The 11,727-nt window shown below is 39.0% G+C and overlaps 1 protein-coding gene across 3 annotated transcripts in view; it reads right to left on the bottom strand.

The window, feature by feature from the left end:
- The window catches only part of gng12b (guanine nucleotide binding protein (G protein), gamma 12b), a 37,403-nt gene that overhangs the window by 21,556 nt on the left and 4,120 nt on the right, over window positions 1-11,727 (bottom strand). The window contains exons 2-3 of one of the 3 annotated variants that reach the window (XM_007554681.2): window positions 7,943-8,100; window positions 7,002-7,067 (exon numbers count right to left, since the gene is read on the bottom strand). The exons of 1 other annotated variant lie outside the window; for it this stretch is intronic. The gene's annotated coding sequence lies outside the window, so the exon portion shown is untranslated. The remainder of the gene's footprint in view (window positions 1-7,001; window positions 7,068-7,942; window positions 8,101-11,727) is intronic. One more of the 3 variants, XM_007554680.2, reaches the window with a different exon arrangement.

Genomic DNA, 11,727 nt, shown 5'->3' on the forward strand with positions numbered 1-11,727 from the left:
ACAAAATGTTTTTTCCAGCGTCCAATCAGATCTTTTTATGAAGCAAAGATAAACCCTTAGTGAGCCCCCAGAGAAACAGCGTTATCATCCATCACTGTTTGTTTGCCTATATAGTTTGTGTGTCAGATTTACAGGGCGTAGTAGAAACAAAGCAAAGATTCTCGCTCAGGACTGTAAAAAAATTAAATTAAAAATTGCACTAAGCATTTTAATGCCTTAAAAAATCCATGTAATTAATTTATTGAAATTAAAATGTTAATCATCGTCCACGACTTTTTGAAAATGTTGAAATTAATGTTATGACGTTTAATATCGGAGAATAATTTCTCCGATACAGAAATTATTTCTGAATTGAATCTGAATTCAAGAGATATTTACAAGTAATAAGTATATATTAATAATATATGTTAATAGCAGTAAAATATTGCAGGTCTGTGAAAACATTAGAACATTTAATCCACTGTTATTTAAAATGTTTATGTTGAAACCATAATACCAACCAACCAGTATTACACATTCTCATATCGTGAGAATCTCATACAAGCTTGTGCCAACTGCCAAATGTTATGTGGATTTGTCAAGGCCTGGTACGAAGTTCAGCACAACACATGCCAAGAGAAAAAAACTCCAATAAATACTTCTTCCATTGTAGTTTTGTTTGGAAAAGACTGTTAAGCAGGAACTATTACAACAGGTGAGTTATGACTACTCCCTAAAAACACACCCACTTTAATCCGGCAAACTGGTGAGCCATGAAGGAATTTGCATGAGTTTCTGCAGCAATACTTGGGGTAAATAGGTCAGGAATGTCAAAGAAATTAACATTTACAATCTTGGGTTTTTGTTCATGTTGACAAATCAAATTTCTGTTTCCAAACTACAAATGAACATGATGTCAGGACAGCAGTAGGCATATTCTTTAAATTCACATTTTAAACTTTCTTCAGCATCTTCTATCAGTGATAACAGCAGTTACTAGTGAAACTAGAATGATACATGCAGCAGTCCTGGTGTGCAGTAGGGAATGCAGACACTTGCCTAAATCTGAAACTTCCAAAACTGTGTGAAGGAATCCACACGTGTTTCGTAACAGAGTTATCGGAAGTTAAAGGGAAAGAAAAGCAGAGCAACGTTGCTGTAATACCTTCTGCCTTCCTGCTAACATGGTTAGCATAGCTCACATTCCTACAAAGCAAAGCACACTGTATTTCAGAGGATGCAGATCTGCAACTTAACTTTGAGTTGAAAAGGCAACAAATGTTAAAATCCAGCTTTTCACCCCAGAGATTAAATTCCAAACAGAATAAATCAGGATCTTTGTTGCACTCTATGCAACCTTTCTGTTGCCTGCCTAAAGTTTTGCTCTCCCTCGTCCTACCGCAGCATAAATGAGCCACGTTTTGACATACCACAGAAAATACTTTCATTTTAAAAAGGTTCTTACATCTCGTGTTTCTACTTGAATTGATTTCACTGATACAGAAAATAGATGTTTCACTCGATAACAACATCCACACTGAAGAGCATATAAAAGAAAGTGTGTTAGAGTCTCTGCATCAGTCAGGTTGAGCCAACCAGTCTAATCCTAGACATCAACTGATTTTTCAGGGCATCTCCAGTGCATATTGTGTGTTGTGTGCATGGGGTGAGTGGAGGATGTCAGAGCTGGTGGGTTGTAATGTGCAGTCAAGTTATTTTACTTAAATTGTTCATGTCTGTGCAGATATTTTCATGTAAATTTGAATTGACATGCAAATATCTACACTTTTCAAATAAGATATAAAAAATTTTCTGTTTCCCAGATCATTTGAAAATTCTCAGCTCGGCAGGGAAAGAACCTCTTAGAGTTAGTGATGCACTTATAAATTAGCCAAAACTGATTTTATATATGCAACTGTCCCCTTTCTGCTATGCCATGAGAGCGGGCTGACCGACAGACCCGCCCACCAGGTTACATCTGCACATCTGCGTTTAATAATACTCACCTCACTGTGCCCAACTTAGCAACTTTGTTGCTATATTTAGCAACTTTTCACACATAAATCATATCCTACAGATCTGGCTTTTTAAAGATCAGTGATCAGCCAGAAAATTGCAATCAGTGCACACCCACTTAGTACATTTCTAAAGCCATATCCAAACTCTATCTAAAGTTAAAAATAACACACACAACTCATACTTGTAACTCCATTCACCCCTCAGAAGTGAGGTCAGTGTCTTTCCAGGCATTTGTTTCAAAAACTGCTCCATAGTAACAGGATCTGCAGTGACCTAGTTGTGGAAGGAGCTGATAATATATCACAAGAAGAACAACAGGGAGGGCGAGATTCCATATCTGAATCCCTGATCCAATAGTTTCATGTTACACATGTAGTGCTGCTCACTGGAAATGCATTTGTAGAAGATATCTTCCGGTTCTGTTAAGACGCCTCATTATTTTGTAATATTCTCTAATGCTACTCTTCATTGAATATCTAGCGGCTGCTGAACGCCTCCAAGGATTCTGATGCAGAAGCCTGATGCAACTCTTAGCCCCACTTCAAAACCAATCAGTATTTGTGTTGCAGCCACGCTGCTCTGAAGGGTCTGGCCAGAGCCCACCCAGAGAAACCCCAGCGCTACACTCAACCCCAACAACCAGGGAGCCACCAGTAACTTCAGGAACATGAATCTCTGTTAGGAGAGAGATTTATTTTTGGAAGCAACATGTTCTCGTTCCTGGGAACAGGGCAGTGCTGAAAAAGGGCAGAGCATGTGAGAACAAAAGGTCCCCCGATTCAATCACTGCCGTCTTCCAAGGATGGAAACAAAAATAGATTTCTTTTAAAGATCTTGTGTTCCCACCCTTTCAGGACAAAGTGGAATGCATCGTGCATTGTCTGCAGGCAATAAAGAGTCCCACATGCAGACATAAATTATTGTAAACACTGCAAACACATGGCTTCGAAATGCAATGGGCAGAATGAGAGTCGTCCCGCTGGCCATGGAAGCGAGCCATGGAGTGAGTATTAACCACATGAGTTCCTGCTTGGGGGGAAAGCCACTCCCAGAACTGAATGCAGTGAGTAGGAGTTTGAGATTGCACATGTATGTGTGTGTGTGAGAAAAGTTGAGGCATTTTTTTGTGGAAGGGTGTGTGTGTGTGTGTGGGTGGAAGGGGGGGGTAATGTTCAGGAAGCGGACATGGTGTAAGCAAGCAAGAGGAAGGAGGACGTCCATATATGTCCAGATGCCGACGAAACGGGATGGAGTCGTACATTAGAGGCATGTCTTCCAGTACTGGGATCTCCCTGGGGTGTGACAGGGGGGGGAATATTCAAACCTCCTTTTTCACAAGGGTCTTTGATATACATGAGCAAACACACACACACACACACACACACACACACACACACACACACACAAGCACACGCACACACACACACACACACACTGCTGCTCAGAACCCTACCAAACCCCGAACCTGACATAATTCTGACATGAACCCTTCTGGCTTTCATCAGACGCGTCACCTGAAACCCTTTCAGCAGCTGTGGGAAATTCAGAAGTTATGGTCAAATTAATGATTTCCCTTGGAGGCCGACTGACCGGCCGGTGGCTTTCTATTTCTGCCAGGTTTGCACAATAAATAGCAGCCCAGCAACCAGCTAGCAACACACCTGGACAAAAGCGAAAAAAAAAAAAAGGCCTTTGTTCAACACCTGCACCAGTGTCACTGATTTACTCCCAGCCAGTTAAACGCTGGGTGCTTACGGTAAAATACGTCTTTGTTTGCTCGTGGTATTTATTTAGCTCTTTTGAGATACATTTGAGCCCTGACCTTTCGGTGCTACCAGGATGTGAAAATGTATCAGTCGCTAGAATAACTCTAATAACTCTAAGGTTACTCCAACACCACAAATGAGAGCTATTTCCACTTGGAAACACCGACAGCACTAGAAAATAACTGCACATGTACATCCAGCTTCTGGTGACCAGGTGACTCCCAAACTATGAATGTCTGAAAGGAATCATAGCAGTTTAGGATGATACTGACCCTCAAAGTGAGGCAGTTACAAAACTAATAGACTGACTAATACTGACACCATGTGGCGACTTTTTAAAATGAACTGTGAGTTTATTAACAGTAGACTTTTTTCCCCTCATTTTTCGCTAACATTAGAGGCAGGGGCGCCAAAAGTGGAGCCCGGGGGCCATTTGCGGCCCCTGGACTGATTTTGTGCGGCATCTGAAATTCAAGAATGATACAAACTTATCCCCCTCATGAACAGGCTGTTGATGCAAATTGAGACTTTTTATTATTTTTAATTAAGGCAAAATTATTCTTAAAGTATTTAAATTATCATATAATGGAAATTGTTAGGTACAAAACAAAGTCTTTGTCTATTGATAACTACACTTTTTGCATACTCTTTAATTTTATAGTAGATAAAACCACATCTAACCAATGACTTTTACTATGATGGCAGAGAATAAAGTACATTTTTCAAAAGAATTTGCCAATTCAACGCTTTTATCTTAATGAGGCACTTTTTCAGTTACACGCAAAAGCTAAAAAGAACTTTACACATTACATCAATCAGTAGGTAATCAGACATTAAGTGTAAGGCACCATTTGACAGAGGAAGAGCTGGGATTGGACCAATAACTACTATACCCAACAGGCTTTGGATCCACAATGAGCTACATGAAATCAGGGAGAATGAAGGAATCCAGGAATTACAAAGTGGGGGAAGGAACATAAGGCCAATCACCGATCAGCCTGACCTGCTGATTCTGATTTTTGTGGATACTGATTTACATTTAAAAAGTTGTTATGTTGGGTGACGATAGTTAATCATGTGTAACACCTTCTAAAATCAAGGAAATCTGTGTTAATTTATTGGTGCACCCTTCATTTTTACTATGCAGATGATATCTTGGTTATCAGACCAAACCCTGACACATCCCTGCCTCACTTGATGGATACTATTGAGTCATATTTTAAAAGTATCAGGCTGCAGCCACCTAAAGACAGGAAGTATTTAGGAATCCAACTTAGCCAAAATTTGGAGGAAATTGCTAATACAATTTACTCTATGAGGGAAGATTCATATGATTAAAATGATAGTGGCACCTAAATATAACTATTTGTTGATTATTCTGCCAATTATAATCACCCCCACAATCTTTAAACATTTTATATAACTGTTTTATGGCAAGGGAGGAAAAAAGCAAAACTCAAACTGAGTAAACTTTGATCCACTAAGAAAAATGAGGACTCGGCTCATCAGATCCAAGCTGGTGTAGATTATCTTCTGCAATCACTAAGTTGCCTAATAGTGGAAATCCAATAAAATATCAGAATTGTTGGATATTGACAGTGAGTTATGTTTACCAGTTAGTTCAAAGGAGAAATTGTCTGAAAAGGTTGATGCCACCAATCCAGCCTTCATGCACTGTGTTTGAACCAGAGTACATCAAATTATCATACCATCCAAAGAAGTACGCCCCCATGTGGTCACTCTGCCATTTGCACTGGGAAAAGACCAGTATATTTAAAAAATGGAAATCAAGTGGTTTATCTACCATAGGACCATTTAAATCATATGAAGGAAAAAGGAGTGAATAGAAATATGAGGATAAACAACACTTCTGGAAATATCTGAAAATCAGAAAGTGTGAATTCTTAGCCTTATATTAGCTCAGAAAACCCTGTCTCATATCACTTGAAGCTAACACAAGAACAAAGCATAACTTCCTGTTTTTAGAAATTAACCAAACTGCCAACTAGTGGCAAATTCACAAGTGTTCAGCTGCTGAGGCAAAAAGACCTGGGAATGAGTACAGAACAGGAACATGTGGAAAATATGTTACAATGAGTAACACTTCCCTTTGCTACAATAAAGTTGACTATTTTTTATGTCGAATGGTTCAGAAATAGTAATGCTTAGTTCATTTCTGTATTTTTTGCCCTGAGACTATTTTGATTTGACAATTTCAGTGGTCACTCAGCTGAAGACTTGGTATGGCTATTTAAGTTAATCAATGCTAACTAGTGGTGATCATCTCATTTTTTTGACGTTGACATGTTTTACTCACAACAAAATCTGGTGTTTCAGTTCAGCAGCACATCTTATGTTGTGAGACACACCGTAGAATTAGAGAATTAAAGATGGCTGACAATTTACATTTAGGTTATTCTTATTTCATCCATTATCTTTTGCTTATCAGAGATTGGGTTGCCAAGGTAATACGTCCAAGAGGGAAATCTGGACATCCCACTCCCCCAGTTTCAAACTCCAGCTCATTCCTGGAGATCTCAAAGAACTCCAGGATCTGAAGGGATGCATACAAAGTTGGGATCTGCCCCGGAGTTCCCGGCTACCCCAGAACCTCCAAAGTGAAGTGCCCTGATCAGAAACACCAACCAACCAACCACATCAGCAGACTCCAAACTCCCAAAAGATTCTGCAACTCTAGTAAATAATAACTTGTATTCTCTTGTTGAAAACTGCACCTTGAACATCTCTATGAATGTAGCCGAAGTGTTACTAAACTTTAGTGAAAGCGTACAACCTTTCAGGCTTTGAGAGCAGGTAGAGAGAAGAGCATTGCATTTTGACTCTTTCAGAGAGTAAAGTGTATTTTATACCAAAGTACAGAATTAGCAATATATCCTCCAAATTTTGGCTAAGTTGGATTCCCAAATACTTCATGCCTTTAGGTGCCTACCGAAATTTCATGGCACACTGATGTCATTGGCATGGCTTCAGATTTGTTCCAGCTGATTCTGCAGCCTGAGACTTTTAAAATAGGACTGTAAACTTCGCTGCGCTCTCAAGAGGGCAGCAGATTACAGACGGTCTTCAAAGTCTGACCTGGTATATGAAATACTGGTGGGGACTGGGCCTGCTTAATTATAGATAAAGTGTGTTTGCAACCGGAGCAGCCTCACAAATTTACAAAATGCCCAGGATGCCTGGCTTCCCCAGAGCCTGCAGGAAAAGACACTTACTTACCTTTAAGGAAGCAGTTTGGATGGAGCATGTACCAAAAGTGTTCCTGAGCGTTTGGTCAGCAAACATCTGGAAAAAAAAAACAAACAAAAAAACAAAGAAAAGGTTGACAACCTCATCCTGCTAGGTAAATTGTGAGACAAGAGAAGCAGAGAGCAGAAGCAAACAGTCCAGCAGAGGGTAAACAAGACCGTTAGTACATGAGGTGACACTATTTACTTCATCGCCATCTGTCAACCACGGAAAACTGCAGTGGGTGGGAAGAAATCTGCTCTGTGCTCCACTTGCTTCTATTTCTCCATTCCAGCAAAACCAGTTAGAGGACCAGTCAGTCCTGTGGTCAGACAACCGTCTGTGTGCTGAGTGGAGGCAGCTAGAGTCAGCTAACATGAACTGAAAGGTCTAACCCTAACCCTAAAATTTAACACAATTAAAAAAGGAAACTTCTAACATATATTCCTATATATAAACCTTTAATATGAAATAAAACGAGTAAATAAATTAAAGAAAACTTTCTAATGACCCATTATCTTTTCTTCCTCTGCATAAGATTAGCTTTAAAGAAACAACCCTAAGAAACGGACCAGTCTGAGAGTTTATCACAGGATCAGGATCTTTCTCAACTACGTCACATTATCTGACTCGAGCAACGTTTACAAAGCTTCCCGCAGGTAAGAATCAAGGTACAATTGCAAAATGTAATTTGTAATAAATTTAATCAAAGTCACTTAACACAGAATTAATATATTTTGTGTTTTCTTTTTTTTTTGGTTTATTGTTATAAACCAAAATGTTTATAACATGTACAGCAGCAGAATGTTACTCCATGTATATTTAAAACTTTAAGTTGCCATTCACATGCCATATGCATTCTATATAATCACAAAGAACACATAGAAAGTTTAATAAGGTTTAGTACGGTGTCAATGGTTTAGCTGTATTACCTGCTGCCTCTTGTCCTTGCTAAGCGGCAGCTCCTTTCCTCCTCTGGTTTAATATTTACCTCAGTAACAACAGAAGGGGCTGTGAGAGTTGAGCGTTTACGGCCACGTGCAGCACATTTAACGCCACACAGCCACCATTTATCTCCAGCTAACACTCTCTGGGGAAATCCAGATAACACCATTTCAGTTTCTGTACATACAACAAAAATATTTTTCACATATCAACACCCTTTACAAGACACATTCAATTCATATTCACATAGTTAGATTCCAGTTCAGTCGCTGTCACACAGTGTTTTCAAATTCACCTTAGAATGACAACTGGAAGAAAGAAGTCTGTCAAAGGAAGTATTTTGAATCATGGCTGCAATTATTCGTCCTGAGCAAGCATGGGGGCACAGTGGAAAGAAACAACTCCAGTCCTTCATCAAGGAGAGAAACAGATAAACAAGTAATACAAACTCTGGGATGAAAAGGAGAGTATAATAGGTTCAGTAATAGGTTCAGTAATAGCAGCAGAAGTGCTGCAGCATGCTGAGATCTGGATGAACTGGACGTCACATTATGTGGGAACAAAGCAGGTGCTACAAGTCTGATGGTTATAGTAGCTGACATAGTTACAATTAAAGCAGCAATGGTTTAAGACTCCAAAGCAGCCTGCATAAGCAGAAGAGGAACGTTGATGTCACACAGCAGCGCTATGGTTACAGAGGTAAAAATAGACGCCGCCGTCTAAGGAATTATTTAAAAGCTAATAGGAGCCCACAGCATCGTCCCAATATTAAGTTGAAGGAAGCTAATAAAAAAAAAAACACAACTAATAATCTTCTGCGGAGCATTAAATGCAACGTCTGTAGAGAAGTCTATTTGGATGCGCAGCTGGAACCAAGAGTAGTGGGGTTGCAATGTGTAATTATAACAATTATTTCAGCCGTTGGTTATGACCAGATTTACTGCATCTGGCTTATGCTGGTGAAGAATTGTGATGCATGTCTCATATTAATGACGTAAAAGTTGGATTAAATGCAACATTCAGATTGCAGATACTTTGAAAACTATCAAATATGTATCCAGTTTAGTACAACATATGAAAGTGGTCCAGAGCTGATTTTCTTTGTAGGCGTGTGGAGAAGTTAAAATTTAAATTGGGCTGTTCAGGCTTTCTTGAAAAAATAGGATGGAGCAAAAAAAAAATAAATTGCATTTGGGACACATCTGCCGCCGTAGCCTTTGTGACTCTGAACCAAGCACTAAACTGTTTTAAACACAAGCCGTTAAAATATACTATTACTGTGCCTCTGCATGCAATAACATTAATTTTTGTTTTTTTTTTTTGAAGCTGACAAAACACACCTAGCTTAATAACAACCCACAGAGCAGCTAAATGGAAGATCTCTGAGCCATGGAATATGTTAAAGAAAGGACATGTGAAGATAATTCAATTTACAGTAACAGCTTTACCAAAGATGTTCTACAGATGTACACGGCTATAAATATCCTGCAGATGCTACTGTATGTGACAACTCCCACAATGCCACTGAGCACAGACAGACCATGAGTCAAACGGTGTCTGTCACAAACTAGCTGCTGGGAAGAAAACCTAAAACTATTAGCGTCTCATACTAAAAATTAAACATAGCAATAATATCAATGGTACCTAAAAGGTAATACCCAATTTGTCCCACATTCATTGCGAATGTAAATTATTTGTCATGATATATTTTTTTAAACTGAAAGCAGAAGTAAGGTGAACTGATGGGCGGAGCCTCATCAGGCCAATAAGCTGTCATTTCTGTTCTTGTTGGGCTTTAAGCGTTTGCAGTTCAAGCGTTACTGAATTACATATTCACATTTCTCAACAACGGTGCCTGTAAGGCATGAGAAAAAGGCAGTGTGTGGGAGACTGTTAACCAAGTAAACATTAAGAAACCTACTTTCATCTATGGTCCTTCTATGACACCATGGCAGCACTCATATAAGAGTGAAAAGACATTTTAATCATCATCAAAAAAAAAAAAAAAAATCTTAAGTATGAGAGAAATAAGGCATCCAGCTGCTACTTCTGCATGTGTGCTCAGAGCTCCTTCAGGACACGCCATGCAGGGTTTGGCTATTGAGAGGCTGTGAATGTGACAATCACCTTTGAATTTAAAGTGATTTCAAACTTGTTTTGGAATATAAATACTGTACAAAAAAAATCGTAATCATAAGTTGTGGCTCGTCCTCGTCTCTTCTGCTGTGTTTCCAAAGCGAATCGCCCCGAGACGTGTGACTGCGTGAGTCACTGACATTTGTTTTAAAGTCTGCTACAGTTAGATCACATTCTATCACTGATTATAGTTGTATTGCTGATAATCCAAGTCTGTTGTTTTTTGATGATGTTTCCTTTTTAGGAGACATGTCATTCAAACATTTTTTAGCCTTTAAATACATTTGTTGTGTAGAAGTCTCTAGAAGTGCAGACAAGTTGAATTTAGTCTCTTCTGTTGCCTTGTAAATGTTTAAATTCTGTTTGGGACACATTTTTCCATCTGTTCAGTTTTCTCTATTCTCTTTTACGCTTTTTGAACTATAATGTCACTAAACAAAGTCAATAGCATTCAGCCAGCCAATTTCCCGAATCCACTCATGTTATTTTTCACAGTAGGTTTGTAGTCCAACTTCAAGGATGTGGAAGCTACAAGTGGATAAGTAAAAATCCTCAGCTGTTGGATGTATTAGTTCATTACTAAGTTCTCCAGAATCAGAATCTCTTTGAAGTGCCTGGATAAATGTTATTTTCAGTGGGGACAGTCCACTTTGTTTCTTTGAAGCACTTCAAAGATGAACGCTTCAGCGACCTCCACCAGTAGCAAGAGGGATTTGCCAAAAGACTTTGACTGAGGCGTCAGCTCCTCCTGACTATGGAAACGACAGACACAGCAGAGCGGTAAACTGCTAATAACGCTGCTAAAATGACAACAAACTTTATTTTAGACATAAATGTGCTGACATGACATCTTGACTATTGTTTTGCTAGGAGTAGTCCCTTCTGCTTAGGTTAGCACTGTGCGCTACCTATTAGTTCTCTGAGGACGTAACCATACTCCATATTTTCAATAGTATTATTACATAAAAAAGTTCGCTTTGTTTTTGCCGGTTTTGTCATGGGGAGAGCACATGATCCAAATGCATTCAGTGACATTCTTAGCTTTAGCGTGAGCTAACTCGTTAACTGCGTTTGAGGCCTTGTTTACAATACGTCTTCGTTCATATTATGTATCATATTATATTCATTTTTCTGGCTTGTACATCTAAAAAGTATTAAGTTTTTGACGTCTTTTAATCAATTTGGGAATACAACCTTTCTGCACTATCAAACTACAAAGATGGCCAGATATGGTGGAGTGGAACGCTCTGCAACCCGAAGTGGAATTTAAAGAAACGGCACCAAAACAAGTTGCTCTCAGATGAAGAACAGAGGTAAATGTTTCATATTTGTGTCCTTTGGGGTCACAAATATGAAGAATTCAGACCAAAGCATTGCAGTTCCACTTCACACAAACCACAACTGAATAGTTTAAATGTCAAAAGGCAGGATTTCAAAGCATGATATGTTCACTTTAAAATGCATATCAAGTACAAAGAAAGTTTTCAGTGGCTTTCCTTATAGCTGTTAAATTGTAATCACTGAAAAGAACTGGGATCAAAGGCAGCATCTGTCTGATTTCACAGCTTTTTGAATCGCATTCTGGATTCTATTGCTGCGGGCGCATTTTGCTGAACACGGATCAGTGAAGCTGCAC

This window comes from Poecilia formosa, unplaced genomic scaffold (genome assembly GCF_000485575.1).
Source record: "Poecilia formosa unplaced genomic scaffold, Poecilia_formosa-5.1.2 Scaffold65, whole genome shotgun sequence".
NCBI lineage: Eukaryota > Metazoa > Chordata > Actinopteri > Cyprinodontiformes > Poeciliidae > Poecilia > Poecilia formosa.